We start from the raw sequence: 17,322 nt of genomic DNA on the forward strand, positions 1-17,322 counted from the left end.
TTTGTTTATCTTTGTCGTAGTCTCCACTTGGATTTGCCTCTTGACTGAAGATACGCCTGTCTGACTGCCACAGTTCCCTGCAATCTTCACACACAAAGACGGTGAGAAATATGTAATCAGTATCCCGCAGTGCTCTCAGTTCCATTTGACGTGTGTGTGTGTGTATCTGTGCTGTCACGCTTGTGTGTGTGTCAACATATAACTTGTCGTGGGTGCGTGTGTGTGTGTGTGTGTGTGTGAGAAGGTGATTGGACCTCTTACCTGTATATCAGGGGTGAATCTCTCTAACAGCAGCTGGTCGTCATGGAGTCTTAACTTACCATCCTGACAGGTAATAGGCCTACTCCCACAGGTCCAGCAATCTACAGTGCCTTCGGAAGTATTCAGACCCGTTGACTTTTTCCACATTTTCTTACGTTACAGCCTTATTCTAAAATTGATTATTATTTTTTTCTTCCCCTCATCAATCTACACACAATACCCCATAATGACAAAGCAAAAACAATTTTTTTGAATTCTTTGTAAATGTATTAAAAAGAAAAAACTGAAAAAAGGAGATGATTGTGGACTTCAGGAAACAGCAGAGGGAGCACCCCCCTATCCACATCGACAGGACAGTAGTGGAGAGGGTAGTAAGTTTTAAGTTCCTCGGTGTACACATCACGGACAAACTGAATTGGTCCACCCACACAGACAGCGTTGTGAAGAAGGCGCAGCAGCGCCTCTTCAACCTCAGGAGGCTGAAGAAATTTGGCTTGTCACCAAAAGCACTCACAAACTTCTACAGATGCACAATCGGGAGCATCCTGTCGGGCTGTATCACCGCCTGGTACGGCAACTGCTCCGCCCACAACCGTAAGGCTCTCCAGAGGGTAGTGAGGTCTGCACAACGCATCACCGGGGGCAAACTACCTGCCCTCCAGGACACCTACACCACCCGATGTCACAGGAAGGCCAAAAAGATCATCAAGGACAACAACCACCCGAGCCACTGCCTGTTCACCCCGCTATCATCCAGAAGGCGAGGTCAGTACAGGTGCATCAAAGCAGGGACCGAGAGACTGAAAAACAGCTTCTATCTCAAGGCCATCAGACTGTTAAACAGCCACCACTAACATTTAGTGGCCGCTGCCAACATACTGACTCAACTCCAGCCACTTTAATAATGGGAATTGATGGAAATGTATGTAAAAATGTATCACTAGCCACTTTAAACAATGCCACTTAATATAATGTTTACATACCCTACATTACTCATCTCATATGTATATGTATATACTGTACTCTATATCATCTACTGCATCTTGCCATCTTTATGTAATATACATGTATCACTAGCCACTTTAAACTATGCCACTTTATGTTTATATACCCTACATTACCCATCTCATATGTATATACTGTACTCTATACCATCTACTGCATCTTGCCTATGCCGTTCTGTACCATCACTCATTCATATATCTTTATGTACATATTCTTTATCCCTTTACACTTGTGTGTATAAGGTAGTAGTTGTGGAATTGTTAGGTTAGATTACTCGTTGGTTATTACTGCATTGTCGGAACTAGAAGCACAAGCATTTCGCTACACTCGCATTAACATCTGCTAACCATGTGTATGTGACAAATACATTTTTTGATTTGATTTGATTTAATCCTTAACTCATTACTCTGTTAAAGCACCTTTGGCACAACTGTATTTGGAGAGTTTCTTCCATTCTTCTCTGCAGATCCTCTCAAGCTCTGTCAGGTTGGATGGGGAGCGTCACTGTACAGCTATTTTCAGATCTGTCCACAGATGTTTGATTAGGTTCAAGTCCGGGCTCTGGCTGGGCCACTCAAAGAAATATAGAGTCTTGTCCCGAAGCCACTCCTGCCTTGTATTGGCTGTGTGCTTAGGGTCGCTGTCTTGTTAGAAAGTGAACCTTCGCCCTCAGTCTGAGGTCCTGAGCGCTCTGGAGCAGGTTTTCATGAAGGATCTTTACTTTGCTCTGTTCATCTTACCCTCGATCCTGACTAGTCTCCCAGTTCCTGCCGCTGAAAAAACATCCCCACAGCATGATGCTTCCACCACCATGCTTCATTGGGGCGGCAGTTAGCCTAGTGGTTAGAGCATTGGGCCAGTAACTGAACGGTTGCTGGCACGAATCCCCGAGCTGACAAGGTAAGAATCTGTCGTTCTGCTACTGAACAAGGCAGCTAACCCACTGTTCCCCGGTAGGCCGTCATTGTAAATAATAATTTGTTCTTAACTGACTTGCCTAGTTAAAGAAATTGTAGGGATGGTGTGAGATTTCCTCCAGAGATGACGCTTGGCATTCAGGACAAAGAGTTCAATCTGTCATTAGACCAGAAAATCTTGTTTGTCATGGTCTGAGTCCTTCAGGTGCCTTTTGGCAAACTCCAAGCGGGCTGTCATATGCCTTTTACTGAGGAGTGGCTTCCATCTGGCCACTACCATAAAGGCCTGATTGGTGGAGTGCTGCAGAGATGGTTGTCCTTCTGGAAGGTTCTCGCATCTCAAAAGAGAAACTCTGGAGCTCTGTCTGAGTGACCATCGGGTTCTAGGTCACCTCCCTGACCAAGGCCCTTCTCCCCCGATTGCTCAGTTTGGCCGGGTGGCTAGCGTTAGGAAGAGTCTTGGTGGTTCCAAACGTCTTCCATTTAAGAATGATGGAGGCCACTGTGTTATTGGGTACCTTCAATGCTGCAGAAATGTTTTGTACCCTTCCCCAGATCTGTGCCTTGACATAATCCTGTCTCGGAGCTCTACGGACAATTCCTTCGACCTCATGGCTTGGTTTTTGCTCTGACATGCACTCTCAACTGTGGGACCTTATATGGACAGGTGTGTGACTTTCGAAATCATATCCAATCAATTTAATTTACCACAGGTGGACTCCAATCAAGCTGTAGAAACCTGTCAAGGATGATCAATGGAAACAGGATGCACCTGAGCTCAATTTCGAGTCTAATAGCAAAGGGTCTGAATACTTATGTAAATAAGGTATGTTTCTTTTTTAATTTTAATACATTTGCTAAAATTCCTAAAAACCTGTTTTCGCTTTGTCATTATGAGGTATTGTGTGTAGAGGTAAATGTTTAATTTAATCCACTTTAGAATACGGCTGTACCGTAACAAAATGTGGGAAAATTCAACAGGTCTGAATACTTTCCGAATGCGCTGTATACTCGCCATCCCATTGGTCCTGGGAGTCTATAGGATACTCGCCATCCCATTGGTCCTGGGAGTCTATAGGATACTCGCCATCCCATTGGTCCTGGGAGTCTATAGGATACTCGCCATCCCATTGGTCCTGGGAGTCTATAGGATACTCACCATCCCATTGGTCCTGGGAGTCTATAGGATACTCACCATCCCATTGGTCCTGGGAGTCTATAGGATACTCACCATCCCATTGGTCCTGGGAGTCTATAGGATACTCACCATCCCATTGGTCCTGGGAGTCTATAGGATACTCACCATCCCATTGGTCCTGGGAGTCTATAGGATACTCACCATCCCATTGGTCCTGGGAGTCTATAGGATACTCACCATCCCATTGGTCCTGGGAGTCTATAGGATACTCACCATCCCATTGGTCCTGGGAGTCTATAGGATACTCACCATCCCATTGGTCCTGGGAGTCTATAGGATACTCACCATCCCATTGGTCCTGGGAGTCTATAGGATACTCACCATCCCATTGGTCCTGGGAGTCTATGGGATACTCACCATCCCATTGGTCCTGGGAGTCTATAGGATACTCACCATCCCATTGGTCCTGGGAGTCTATAGGATACTCACCATCCCATTGGTCCTGGGAGTCTATAGGATACTCACCATCCCATTGGTCCTGGGAGTCTGTAGGATACTCACCATCCCATTGGTCCTGGGAGTCTATAGGACACTCACCATCCCATTGGTCCTGGGAGTCTATAGGATACTCACCATCCCATTGGTCCTGGGAGTCAATAGTCACCATCCTATTGGTCCTGGGAATATGTACTTACCATTCCATTGGTCCTGGGAGTATATGATTTTGGACCTGGCATAATATTCTCCTCAATCATACTGCCTGGCATTCTATTAACATGTTTTATATTCATGGGGGAGAGGCTGCAAATAAGACATTAGAAGCTCAATTCTGACATTCAACAGTTATAGGAAATATTAAAAAAATATATAAATACCAGCTCAAGCATGTGAGTCCTTGTGTCATCCAGTAGATGGTGGACCAGCCCAGGAGTCTGCTATACGAGGATACCTTCCTCCTGGCTAGGAGTCGGAGATCCAACACAGGAGTCAGAGATCCAACACAGGAGTCAGAGATCCAACACAGTCAGAGATCCAACACAGGAGTCAGAGATCCAACACAGTCGGAGATACAACACAGGAGTCAGAGATCCAACACAGTCAGAGATCCAACACAGTCGGAGATCCAACACAGGAGTCAGAGATCCAACACAGTCAGAGATCCAACACAGTCATTGACATCTCCATGGTTTCCCTACTTTGGATTCTTCGGTCCTGGACTATGTGGGAGTCCAGTTCAGACAGTTGTTTCCCTGGTTATGTCCTCCATCTGATCTGAAAGTGTGTTTGAGATCGGAAGTCTTCTTTCTTTCCCACTTTTCCCCCCCACTTTCCCACTCCCTTCTCTTGGGAAGGACTTACTCTGGGAAATGTCATAGATACGTCATCGGAGGGCTCACTGCAAGTCAAGGAAGGGACGGCAGTCATTTCAATTGGAACGTGGCACTGGAGTTCGGACTTCCTTCTGAGCCAGTCTCACCCTGGCTAGAGGCATGTCTCTCTGCTAATGTTTCTTTCCCCACTTTAGATAGTCCTGGAGAACGGGGGAGGGGGGGTACAGTGGAGCTCAGCCAGTCTCACCCTGGCTAGAGGCATGTCTCTCTGCTAATGTTTCTTTCCCCACTTTAGATAGTCCTGGAGAACGGGGGAGGGGGGGTACAGTGGAGCTCAGCCAGTCTAGTACAGGAATTGATTGAGAGATGTGACCTTTGACCTTGACACTTACACATATAACTAGACCAAGTAAAGCAGCTAAAGTGGTGTATTAGCTATTAGACTGACCTGTGATGGTACGGCTCAGCTCTTGAAGTGTCCCTTCTCCGATCATACCATGGGTGGGAGCCCCTGAGGCTTCTGGTCTGGAAAGACCCAAACATCATTAGAGAGCTACAGTATACTGTAGTAGGGTGTGTAGGGCGGGGATCATCAACTACATTCAGCCGCTGGCCAATTCTTTCTTGAGCGGATGGTCAGGGGGCTGGAACATAATTACAAATCATTTGTATACTGAACAAAAATATAAAAACGCAACACGCAACAATTTCAATGATTTTACTGAGTTACAGTTCATATAGAGGATAGGCCCTAATCTATGGATTTTACATAACGAGGCAGGGGAGCAGCCATTGGTGGGCCTGTGAGGGCATATGCCCACCCACTTGGGAGATTAGCCCACCCACTGTGGAGCAAGGCCCAGCCAATCAGAATGAGTTTTTCCCCACACAAGGGCTTTATTACAGACTGAAATACGCCTCAGTTTTATCAGCTGTCCGGGTGGCTGGCCTTAGACAATCCCGCAGGTGAAGAAGCCAGATGTGGAGGTCCTGGGCTGGTGTGGTTACATGTGGTCTGCGGTTGTGAGGCTGGTTGGACGTACTGCCAAATTCTCTAAAACAACGTTGCAGGTGGCTTATGGTAGAGAAATTAACATTCAATTCTCTGGCAACAGTTCTGGTGGACATTCCTATGCTCCCTTAACTTGAGACATGACATTGTGTTGCATGACAAAACTGCACATTATAGGGTTGCCTTTTATTGTCCCCAGCACAAGGTGCACTTGTTTAATGATCATGCTGTTTAATCAGCTTCTTGATATGCCACAACTGTCAGGTGGATTGATTATATTGGCAAAGAAGAAATGCTCACTAACAGGGATGTAAACAAAATTAAAGAAATACAATTTTTGTGCCTATGGAACATTTCTGGGATCTTTTATTTCAGCTCATGAAACATGGGACCAACACTTTACATGTTGCGTTTATATTTTTGTTCAGTATAGATGGCAAATTGACTGCAAAAAGGCCTAACAGACATAACATTTTATTACTGCCAATGGCATCAATACCAGGAACGGGAGGGTCCTGGATGCCTGGGAAGTGGTTGCCTCACACTTCCCTGCCTTGCTCTTCCCCTTGGGGGGCAGTGCTTTCCCGCAAGGGAGGAAGGTGAGCATGCGGGAGGAGGGGGGCCTCCAGAGGCGTGGGGTAGGCTCCAGTCGTGAAGTGGCCATCTCCAGCAGCTTCAGAGGCCGGGCAGAGCGAGGAATCTTGGGGATCCCGCGGGGCCTACCCTGGGTGGGCGGGTGTGGAGGTCCAGGCTCCTGGGTGGCCGGTCATGGCTTTCATCAGAGCCCTGGGAAGCCCTGCGAGTCCCACGGGGCCTGCCCTGGGTAGGCGAGCGAGGCTCCAGATTGGCAGCCACGAGGACAGAGAGGGTATATAGAGGCCTCGGGGGCGACCGGTCAGACTGCTCAGGGGAGCTGTCTTCCAAAGAGCTCTGGGTCACCATAGCAGGAGAAAGGGGAAGAAGAGTTCTTCCTCGTCCTGGAAGTTGAGTGGGAATGTCAATTAAAGGTCATCAATTAACTAATTGATCAGCCATATCAGGGATGTGCGTATCCAGTCAGAGGGGGCCTGACTGGTGTCGCATGGATTCCCAGCCCTAGATAACACACCATATTAAACTAATTGTATTATAAACTGAATAGCATGATTAGTTGATTATTGGAGTCAGATGTGTGTCAGCTAATACTGGGGCCAAAGTGTGTCACCAATCAGGCCCTTAAGGACTGGAGTTGCCCATCTCTGACCTACATGTAGGCTATTATTATCACTGTCTATGATTAGTACAATTACAAATTCAGACATGTTTGATATAGCTAATATATTTAGAAGTTGAACACTTTCATATGGAGCACCTGCGGACACAGAACACCGACTTTGAGCGCAGCCTGGCCGTGGTGGGAACCTTGCAACACAGGGGTCTTAGTTGTCCCTCTAAACGTAGACTGGGAATGTGGTTACGCTGTCCATATCTCTTGGTCCTGGCTCAGCTGGTAGAGAATGGCACCTGCAACAATGTATACACTCACCACTGCAAGTCGGTCTGGATAACAGCGTCTGCTAAATGACTCAACATGTCAAAAGAACGTAAATGTCATAGAGAAATGAATCCATATCTAGAATGTCGCCGTCTTACCCAGAGACGGTGGAGGGGGTGATAGAAGGGGGAGTGAGGGAGATGGGATAACGAGGAGACGGAGGGGGGACGTGTGTGAAGTTCATTCCAGTGGGCCAAGTGTCTGTGGGTTTTCGCTCCTCCCTTGTACTTGATTGATGATTAGTAAAGAACTCCCCTCACCTGGTTGTCTAGGTCTTAATTGAAAGGAAAAAAACCAAAACACCGCAGACACTTCGCCCTCCGTGGAATGAGTTTGCGTTCCCTTCCTCTACACCAGGGGTGTCAATCTCTCTCTCCAGTGCTTCATTTGTCAATGGAGAGGTGCCGGAACAAAAATTGAACGCGAGAGGGGGGTGAGCCGGGGAGTTCTGCAGTACCGGAACACTTGAGAAACAAAAAGCACCTTTATAATAAAGGTAGAACAGAAAACCAGCAGGCTCCGGACCTCGTAGGTTACGAGTTGAGTACCCCTGGCCTAGACTTAGGTGTGAGGAGACATATTTTAGGCTACAATATGCTTTCCAGTTTTACTGACTCCCCCAATGATGCGCAGCTCACTCGCTGGTGATTGCCAATGCACTCATGCCAAAAGCCTCTCTCTCTTGTTTAACTTGGTAAAACAATATTTGGAAGTTGTTTAAATATTTTGGTAGTCTACAGCATAGAGTCTTCTCTTTTCAGCAGGAGCCATTTGCTTTCCAATCTGTGTTTTCCCTCGATTGTATTTTGAAATATTGTGAAAGGCCTGTTTTGTCTACATGCGGTTGTTTCAGGTAGTCTAGAGGATAAGAGTGTTGGGCCTGTACCCCAAAGGTCGCTGGTTCATATCCCCGAGCCAACTAGGTGAAAAATAGGTTGATGTACCCTAGAGCAAGGCACTTAACCCAAATTTCTCATGTAAGTCACTCTGGATAAGAGCGTATGACAAAAATATATATTTTTAAATCCTAAAGCATAGGGTAGGCTACAAGTCAACAGTGTTTGATAGGCCATAGATAACGCCAAATAGCCCTCAAACAGTCTCTAACAACGGACATTGGCACATTAGGCATACATAAAATCAATGGATATTCTAAAGCTGGTGTTATCAATGTTAAACCTTATAATAAACCGTATAATATTATGTGCGTACAGTGGGCTGTGTCAAGCAGAGAACAGATATCCAGAGAGCTGTCAACATACGTCGTCAATAATTGTTCTATGCTGCCCTCATGTGGTAGGCCTAATTTGTTCCACTAGAAAACCACCGGAATTTGTACAGTAGCTTTTCCATTTTTCAATGAAAACCCATAGTCCTGATTTAACATTTGGCATAAGCCATACTCTATCAGTCCATCTAGAATAATAGTGCTTAAAAAACATACTCAGGTGCTTTAGAGCCGAGGCATTATCAGTGTGAATTGTATTTGAAATATTTCTAATTGAATAAGGACGATATTTAAACAAGTAAATGTTCAGCATTCAACATGAATTTCAAGTAATTTCTTTATTGGCCCATCCACCACAACAAAATGTGTCTGGATTTCACCATTGAGGCTTCTATCAAATGTAAGAGCTTTAAATAGGTATATCATACACTGTAATGGGAGGAAACATGGTATAGTTATGCTTCTTCAAAAGTGGATAAAAATGCCCTTTGAAAGACATTGAGATTTCCCCACTCTAGAGAGCTCTTCTTTGTTTACGCCGATTCAGCATCGTTCCCACTCTCTTAAGACTTATCCCCACCCCACCCACACATGTAAGCACATGAGTCAGCATGGCATTGTCCTCTCTACTTAAAAGGTAGACTCTGTGATATGACGTAGGTGCAGAAACTATACAGCATAGGGGTCAATTTCCTCAACAACGAAGTGCGTTGAAGTGCGAGGCTCAACTTCTCCACTATTTTGGTGCCCTAGCATTCGGAAATTATTCAGACCATTTCCCCTTTTCCACATTTTGTTACGTTACAGCCTTCTTCTAAAATGGATGAAGAATAAACATCTTCATCAATCTACACGCAATACCCCGCTATGACAGAGCGAAAACAGGTTTTTAGAAATACCTTATTTACATAAGTATTCAGACCTTTTGCTGAGACTCGACCTTGAGCACTGGTGCATCCTGTTTCCATTCATCATCCTTGAGATCTTTCTACAACTTGATTGGAGTCCACTTGTGGTAAATTCAATTGATTGGATATGATTTGGAAAGGAACACACCTGTCTATATAAGGTCTCACAGTTGACAGTGCACGTCAGAGAAAAAAACCAAGCCATGATGGCAAAGGAATTGTCCGCAGAGCTCCAAGACAGGATTGTGTTGAGGAATAGATCTGGGGAAGGGTACCAAAGTTCCCCAAGAACACAGTGGCCTCCATCAGTGGGACACCTGTCGACAACATCCGGAGAAATTGGAGGGCGCGCAATTCAAATAAATATTCGTAATATTAAACATTTCTGAACATACAAGTATCTTATATCGTTTAAAGCTTAAATTCTTGTTAATCTTGTCCGATTTACAATAGGCTTTACAGCGAAAGCATACCATGCGATTGTTTGAGGACGGCACCCCACATCAACAGATTTTTCAACCAGCACAGGCTTCATAAAATCACAAATCACGATTAAATAAATAACTTACTTTTGAAAATCTTACTCTGTTTGCAATCAAGGGTCCCAGCTACCACATGAATGGTCGGTTTGTGAGATAAAATCCTTCTTTATATCCCAAAAAGTCTCTTTAGCTCCATCGATTTCAGTAATCCAATCGTTCAACATGCAGACAAAGGAATCCAAAAAGCTACCACTAAACTTTGTTCAAACAAGTCAAACTACATTTCTATGTAATCCTCAGGTATCGTAAAATGTAAATAAACTATAATATTTAATACGGAAAGAAGTATGTTCAATAGAAAGTAAAATTAGCAGGCGCACCGACAGACTGATTTTCCACTGTGACTCTTTGTACCAAAACTCAAAATTCTTCCTCGTTTTGGAAGAAACAAGCCTGAAACATTGAACAAAGACTGTTGACATCTAGTGGAAGCCACAGCAATTGCAACCTGAGAGCTAGAATTGCATAGGACCCTTAGCTTTCCATTATAAGAGCCTGGGACCTCAAAAAGAAATGTCCAGTTGGTTTTTCTTTGGATTTTCGCCTACCATATCAAATTGTGTTATAGTCTCATACATTATTTTATAATTTCTACAAACTTCAAAGTGTTTTCTATCCAATGCTACCAATTATATGCATATCCTGGCTTCTGGATAACAGGCAGTTTACTTTGGGCAGGTCAGTCAGGCGGAAATTCAGGAAAATAGACCCTAGCCCTAAGAATGATGTACTGTCATTTTCTCCTTCTATTTGAGCTGCTCTTGCCATAATATGGACCCTATTTTGTCACAACACAACTGATTGTCTCCTTAAGAAGGAAAGAAATTCCACAAATGTACTTTTAACGAGGCACACCTGTTAATTAAAATGCATTTCAGGTGACTACCTCATGAAGCTGGTTGAGAGAATGCCAAGAGTGTGCAAAGCTGTCATCAAGGCTTAGGGTGGCTACTTTGAAGAATCTCAATTATAAAATATATTTTGATTTGTTTAACACTTTTTTGGTTACTTCATATCTTATTTCATAGTTTTGATGTCTTCACTATTATTTTACAATGTAGAAAATAGTACAAATAAAGAAAAACCCTTGAATGAGTAGGTGTGTCCAAACTTTTGACTGGTACTGTACGTAAATGTAAAATGTTCATTTGCCCAAAAAAATTAAAACCTGTTTTTGCTTTGTCATTTTGGGGTATTGTTTGTAGATAGATGAGGGAAAAAAACGATTTAATTAATTGTAGAATATGGTTATAATGTAACAAAATGTGGAAAAAGTCAAAGGTTCTGAATATTTTCAGAATGCAATGTATATAAAAACAAAATATGTTTAAAACCTATCAAATATGCTTCTTTAAAGGCTCCTACACAAGTACATCATTTTATTGTCATGTTATCTCTATTTAATCATGCAAAATAATGAAATGTACGTTACCCTCCTCTTACACCATGCGCTCACGTCGCTCTGCTTCGCTCACGTCGCTCTGCTTCCTGAAAGAAGGTCCCTCCCCCAATTGATACATCATACCAATTTCTGTGCTTCATTGGATTGAGGTACAGAAGTTGTCGGGGGCAAAAGGGCTTTCTATTGCCTGAGGGTAATGATGTGCAGTAGAGGGTTATTCATTTTGTAGACAAACTAGATAACCAAATATTACCCAATTATCCACGTTGAAATTAAGTGGCGTGCCCAGTGGGCAGTAACCCCTGTTGTTATTTCTAAGCTAAATCTGGTCACAAATCCCTGGATACTGCGTCGTATATGCCCTGGCTGCTGCTCACCTGTAGCATTACATCTGACCCCAGGCAGGCTGGCCTGCAGTGGCATCTGCTAGACCAGGAGGTCCAACCAACAACCACGCTATGAATGTAAATGGGCCTATATGACTTAACCTATTGCCTTTCTTACCTATGATATATGATGTTTTGCCACCTGGGTTGGCCAGAGAGTCTAGAGTTTCCCTGACTGTCAAGGAGGTGAGGGCACACCTGAGGGATGAACGTTGTGCGTAGAGGAAAAGATTACCGCCTCTCTATTTCTGTACTGCAAAGCTATTTATTGGTCTTAGGCTGCCGTGGCAGAGAATGTGTGGGTACCTGTGATTTTGTGTGTGTGTGTGTGCGCATACAGAGCAGTGTGTTTGTGTTTTCCATCCACTTCCCACGAAGCATCCTACTGCGCACTCCACTGTGTATTTGGATCTATCAGTGTACAGGATCTCTCTTCCACGGCTGGAATGAGGACATAAGGGAAGCAATATCACAGCGGCCTATCCCAGGCATCAAGGAATAGTTGTCACGATGATAGTTACCATGTTAACAGCTATGTACATGGTGGTCAGAGTAGTAGAAAAGGTAAGGCCATGTCTATTGATAACAGCTGGTCCGACTTGTGGAGTTAGATATGGATTTTGGAGGTCATTCAATCTGTATATTTGACTTTGTGCCACTTTATTGCACACGTGATAGGCTTTGGTAAGCTCTAAATAACATCATCGAATGTCATAATGAAATGCACTAAGGAGTTGTCCATGTATGTAATATCTTTGGATGCTACATTTAGTTTAGTTTATCAGGCTTACCATTAGCCTTTGGTATGTCAATATGTACGGTGGGGTGTATGGAATGCTATTTGATTAGCTTTTTTTTAATGTGAGCGTGAATATCTTAGATAGCTTTGTCCACAGTGAGTGTTTTTAATTAGAAAATATTGAGGATGTTGTCCTGATTAGTGGTCGGTATGCGTGAAAAGGAAAGTGAACGGAGGGTCAATACTCAACTTGATCTCGTAGTTTCACTTCGGGATTTGACGCAATTGGATGAACACACACACGCGCCGATTTAAGGGGCTTTAATTCTCTCACACACAGTCAGGGTTTATGGACACTCTCTTTCACACACACACACACACACACACACACACACACACACACACACACACACACACACACACACACACACACACACACACACACACACACACACACACACACACACACACACACACACACACACACACACACACACACACACACACACACACACGACAAGAGTGTTCCACTGGCATTTAGGTAAACAGGAAGCTCAGGAACACACACACCCACGCAAATGTAATCCTTTCCATGTCTATCCCAGATAGGAGTGCTACTTGCACGCAGTGATCCTCCGTTGCCTTTCATGGTGCCCCAGGCTCTGCCCTGGCAGGTGCACCACGTGTCCCAAAAAAGGAGGAGCAGCGCAACAGCTGAGGTCAGTCCCTCAAACATTCCCATCCTCCAGCACCACACCCGTAACACCACCTCAACACCTCATCCTCTCACCTCACCCATCCCTAAGTAACATATCTCCAACGTGTCACTGGCAGCAGGTTTGTGGAATAACGTGAACAACTCAAGGAAACCACATAGATTTCAAGCCGTTTCAGATACCCCTTTGTTTAATATTTTGTGCTGAGGTGACTGCTGTGGAGGAGGAGTCATGTTCTCGCCCACTGCATGTCCTTGACTTAGTTAACGTTGACTGAGGACCTTGACTCAACATCCAGCCAGCAGGTAGTCATGTGTTCCAGCAGCAGTGACGGCTCAGGCTGGGATTAAGAGTAGGATGTGGGGGATGGCAGCAGTGTACAAGAAAGCCCGTAGAGAGAGGAGGAAGATAGAATGGCCTATCTGAGAACTATTCCACGAGAAACAATGGAATCTGAAGAGAAAGTTACGTGGGCGCAGTCAATAACTTTTGGTCTTACAATAACAAGGCATCGCAGCCTTTGCTTTTGAAAAGCCTGATCTGAAATTACTTTAAAATAGTTGCTATTAGACATGATGTAGGCCCCAGCTCCACAGAGAAAACAGACAGGCAGGCAGACAGACAGGCAGGCCAAACCCAGCCTTCACCTCCTCCAGAAGGCGGTACCTGTAATCCCTATTGAGGGGATTTGTGTCTGTGGACATTACCCAGACCGGAGATCAGAGAGGTAGTGTGTGTGGTTCTGCTAAAGGTCAAGGCCCACAGTTGTGTAGCTGTGTGATCTCTGGTGGAAGGGATAGCAATCAGCTGATTTAACTAACTTAACAAATGTACAGGGGAAGGGCGGTATATGGTCTAGGGGTATCTAACAGTGCTCAGTATAGTTTCCCTAGACATTTATTAAGAATAAGTTCGTGAAAATCTCATGAAATCATTATGTTTGAGGTGCCTACTTTTTTGTTAGTCTGCCATACTCATCAGATGCGACAGGGGGCGCCAAAGTCAATCTGACACAGAGAGACCAAAGCATACCGACAGAGTGATGTAGTGCATAACTCAGCCTTTTCAATGCCGTTGTGATGATAGAATTACACAATGACCAGCTAATTAAACAACACGTTTGGATCCAACAACGCACGGCGTGTTCACTGTCTCCGGGCCGCCATTATTGTAGTGCTGAAGGCCACAAGGCCGTATACCACCCTGCATACCACTGCTGGCTTGCGTCTGAAGCTAAGCAGGGTTGGTCCTGGTCAGTCCCTGGATGGGAGACCAGGTGCTGCTGGAAGTGGTGTTGGAGGGACAGTAGGAGGCACTCTTTCCTCTGGTCTAAACAAAGATCCCAATGCCCCAGGGCAGTGATTGGGGACACTGCTCTGTGTAGGGTGCCGTCTTTCGGATGGGACGTTAAACGGGTGTCCTGACTCTCTGAGGTCATTAAAGATCCTATGGCACTTATCGTAAGAGTAGGGGTGTTAACCCCGGTGTCCTGGCTAAATTCCCAATCTGGCCCTCAACCATCACGGTCACCTAATAATCCCCAGTTTACAATTGGCTCATTCATCCCCCTCCTCTCCCCTGTAACTATTCCCCAGGTCGTTGCTGCAAATGAGAACGTGTTCTCAGTCAACTTACCTGGTAAAATAACGGTAAAATAAATAAATAAATAAACAAGCATCAATTACCAACATTTCCAGAATTGGCTACTGAAACCCCACTGCAAAATGACATTCGCTACATGACCTTAACTATGGGGACACATAGCTGCCTGTCTGCGAGTTGGGATGTCTTGGAATGGCATGTGAAGAATGACACAGTCATGTCCAAACATTCCACCTCTGATGTTTAACACTGAGCAAACAGGAGATGGACAATCAGGCATGCAGTAGCCAGGCAACTCCTGTGTGTGTGTGTGTGTGTGTGTGTGTGTGTGTGTGTGTGTGTGTGTGTGTGTGTGTGTGTGTGTGTGCGTGCATGCACATGTGTGTGTAAGTGAGAGGGATACATTCTGCAGTTGCTACAATCCATTTTTTTTTTACGTCTAAATTATAATGTAACCATTGATTCTGGAAGAGTATAACCTATAAATGGGTCATGAGCTTTGTTCAACTGCCGTACCCCATCAGAACCTAAAAACAGTTGTTCTTTTTTCCCCTGCAGATTGCCCCTTTAACGATTTTCCCCCCTGCAATGCTTCTGATTGTAGCTGCTTGGGCCGTTCACACTGTACTCTTCTTTACAGTGCGCCGGCCAGACGAGGAACAGCGTAGGAGTGTTCAGAAAGAGTGAGTCTGAGACCAAACAATGTTGAAAAGAGTGAAATGCGCACACCTAGAAAACATTTCCCAGATGCTGAATCCAAGAGGGAAAAAAATGTAGATCTATTTTTTAATTGGCACATTGGTATGCTGCTCCCACGGTGTTGAACAAAGGTATGACTAGGTCTTCCTCATTACAACCCAGAAACGGGTCCGAGACATCCTTTTCTCTCTAAAACACTTCGGGTGCAGCATACGAGTGTGTGGATTCATATTTTTCTTATCTATGACACTCAGTTCACGGCAATATATCTATAGTAACGAAGTATAATCACCTACCCACATAGAGGCTTGCTGAAAGGCTACATCACTTCATAGCCCCTAACGTTAAAGACCACTTGTGCCTTACTACTTATGTACTTGCCACGTTGTTACACACAGTAAATTCGGACATCTTCCCCAATGCAACGCTGGCTGTTGCTGTTGCCACTTTGACTGTGCCCTGTTTCCTGACGCGCAATCGGAAAGACTCCGAGTCCAGCAACGGGTGTGCAGCGGCGCCCCTCAGCCCCACTCTGCCCGTGGAGAAAGCTGCCGCCACAATTCAGAACCAGTTCAGGAAGTACCAGCAGAAGAAGAAGACCTAGTAGAACCGCACCACCGGACCTCTGCACGACAGACAGACGGACACAAATACACAAACAGACAGACAGACAGAGTCCTCTCTACAATGTAAAGAGCAGAGGCCCAAACATGTAATCTAACTCCATTAGCCATCTTTCATAGCATGTATACCAAAGGAAATAGTATAGATGGACTTTATATGAAGGACCAGTCAAAAGTTTGGACACACCTACTCATTCAAGGGTTTTTCTTTATTTTTTACTACTTCCTACATTGTAGAATAAGAGTGAAGACATCAACACTTTGAAATAACACATATGGAATCATGTACTAACCAAAAAAAGTGTTAAACAAATCAAAATATATTTTTGCCTTGATGACCTTGATGACCTTGCCTTGATTTGCACACTTGGCATTCTCTCAACCAGCTTCACCTGGAATGCTTTTCCAACAATCTTGAAGGAGTTCCAACATTTGCCGAGCACTTGTTGGCTGGATTTCCTTCACTCTGCGGTCCAACCCATCTCAAATGGGTTGAGGTCGGGTGATTGTGGAGACCATGTCATCTGATGCAGCACTCCATCACTCTCCTTCTTGGTCAAATAGCCCTTACACAGCCTGGAGGTGTGTTGGGTCATTGTCCTGTTGAAAAACAAATTACAGTCCCACTAAGCACAAACCAGATGAGATGGCGTATCGTTGCAGAATGCTGTGGTAGTCATGCTGGTTAAGTGTGCCTTGAATTCTAAATAAATCACTGACAGTTTCACCAGCAAAGCACCCCCACACCATCACACCTCCTCCTCCATGCTTCACGGTCAGAACCACACATGCGGAGATCATCCGTTCACCTGCTCTGCGTCTCACAAAGTCACGGCAGTTGGAACCAAAAATCTCTAATTTGGACTCATCAGACCAAAGGACAGATTTCTACCAGTCTAATGTCCATTGCTTGTGTTATCTTATCACAAGCAAGTCTCTTCTTTTCATTGGTGTCCTTTAGCAGTGGTTTCTTTGCAGCAATTCAACCATGAAGGGCTGATTCACGCAGTCTCCTCTGACCAGTTGATGTTGAGATCTGTCTGTTGCTTGAACTCATTTATTTGGGCTGCAATTTCTGAGGCTGGTAACTCTAATGAACTTATCCTCTGCAGCAGAGGTAACTCTGGGTCTTCCTTCCCTGTGGCGGTCCTCATGAGAGCCAGTTTCACCATAGCAGGTCATGATTTTTGCGACTGCACTTGAAGAAACTTTCCAAGTTCTTGAAATGTTCCTTATTGACTGACCTTCATGTCTTCAAGTAATGATGGACTGTCGTTTC

This window comes from Salvelinus alpinus, chromosome 21 (assembly GCF_045679555.1).
Source record: "Salvelinus alpinus chromosome 21, SLU_Salpinus.1, whole genome shotgun sequence".
Taxonomy (NCBI): domain Eukaryota; kingdom Metazoa; phylum Chordata; class Actinopteri; order Salmoniformes; family Salmonidae; genus Salvelinus; species Salvelinus alpinus.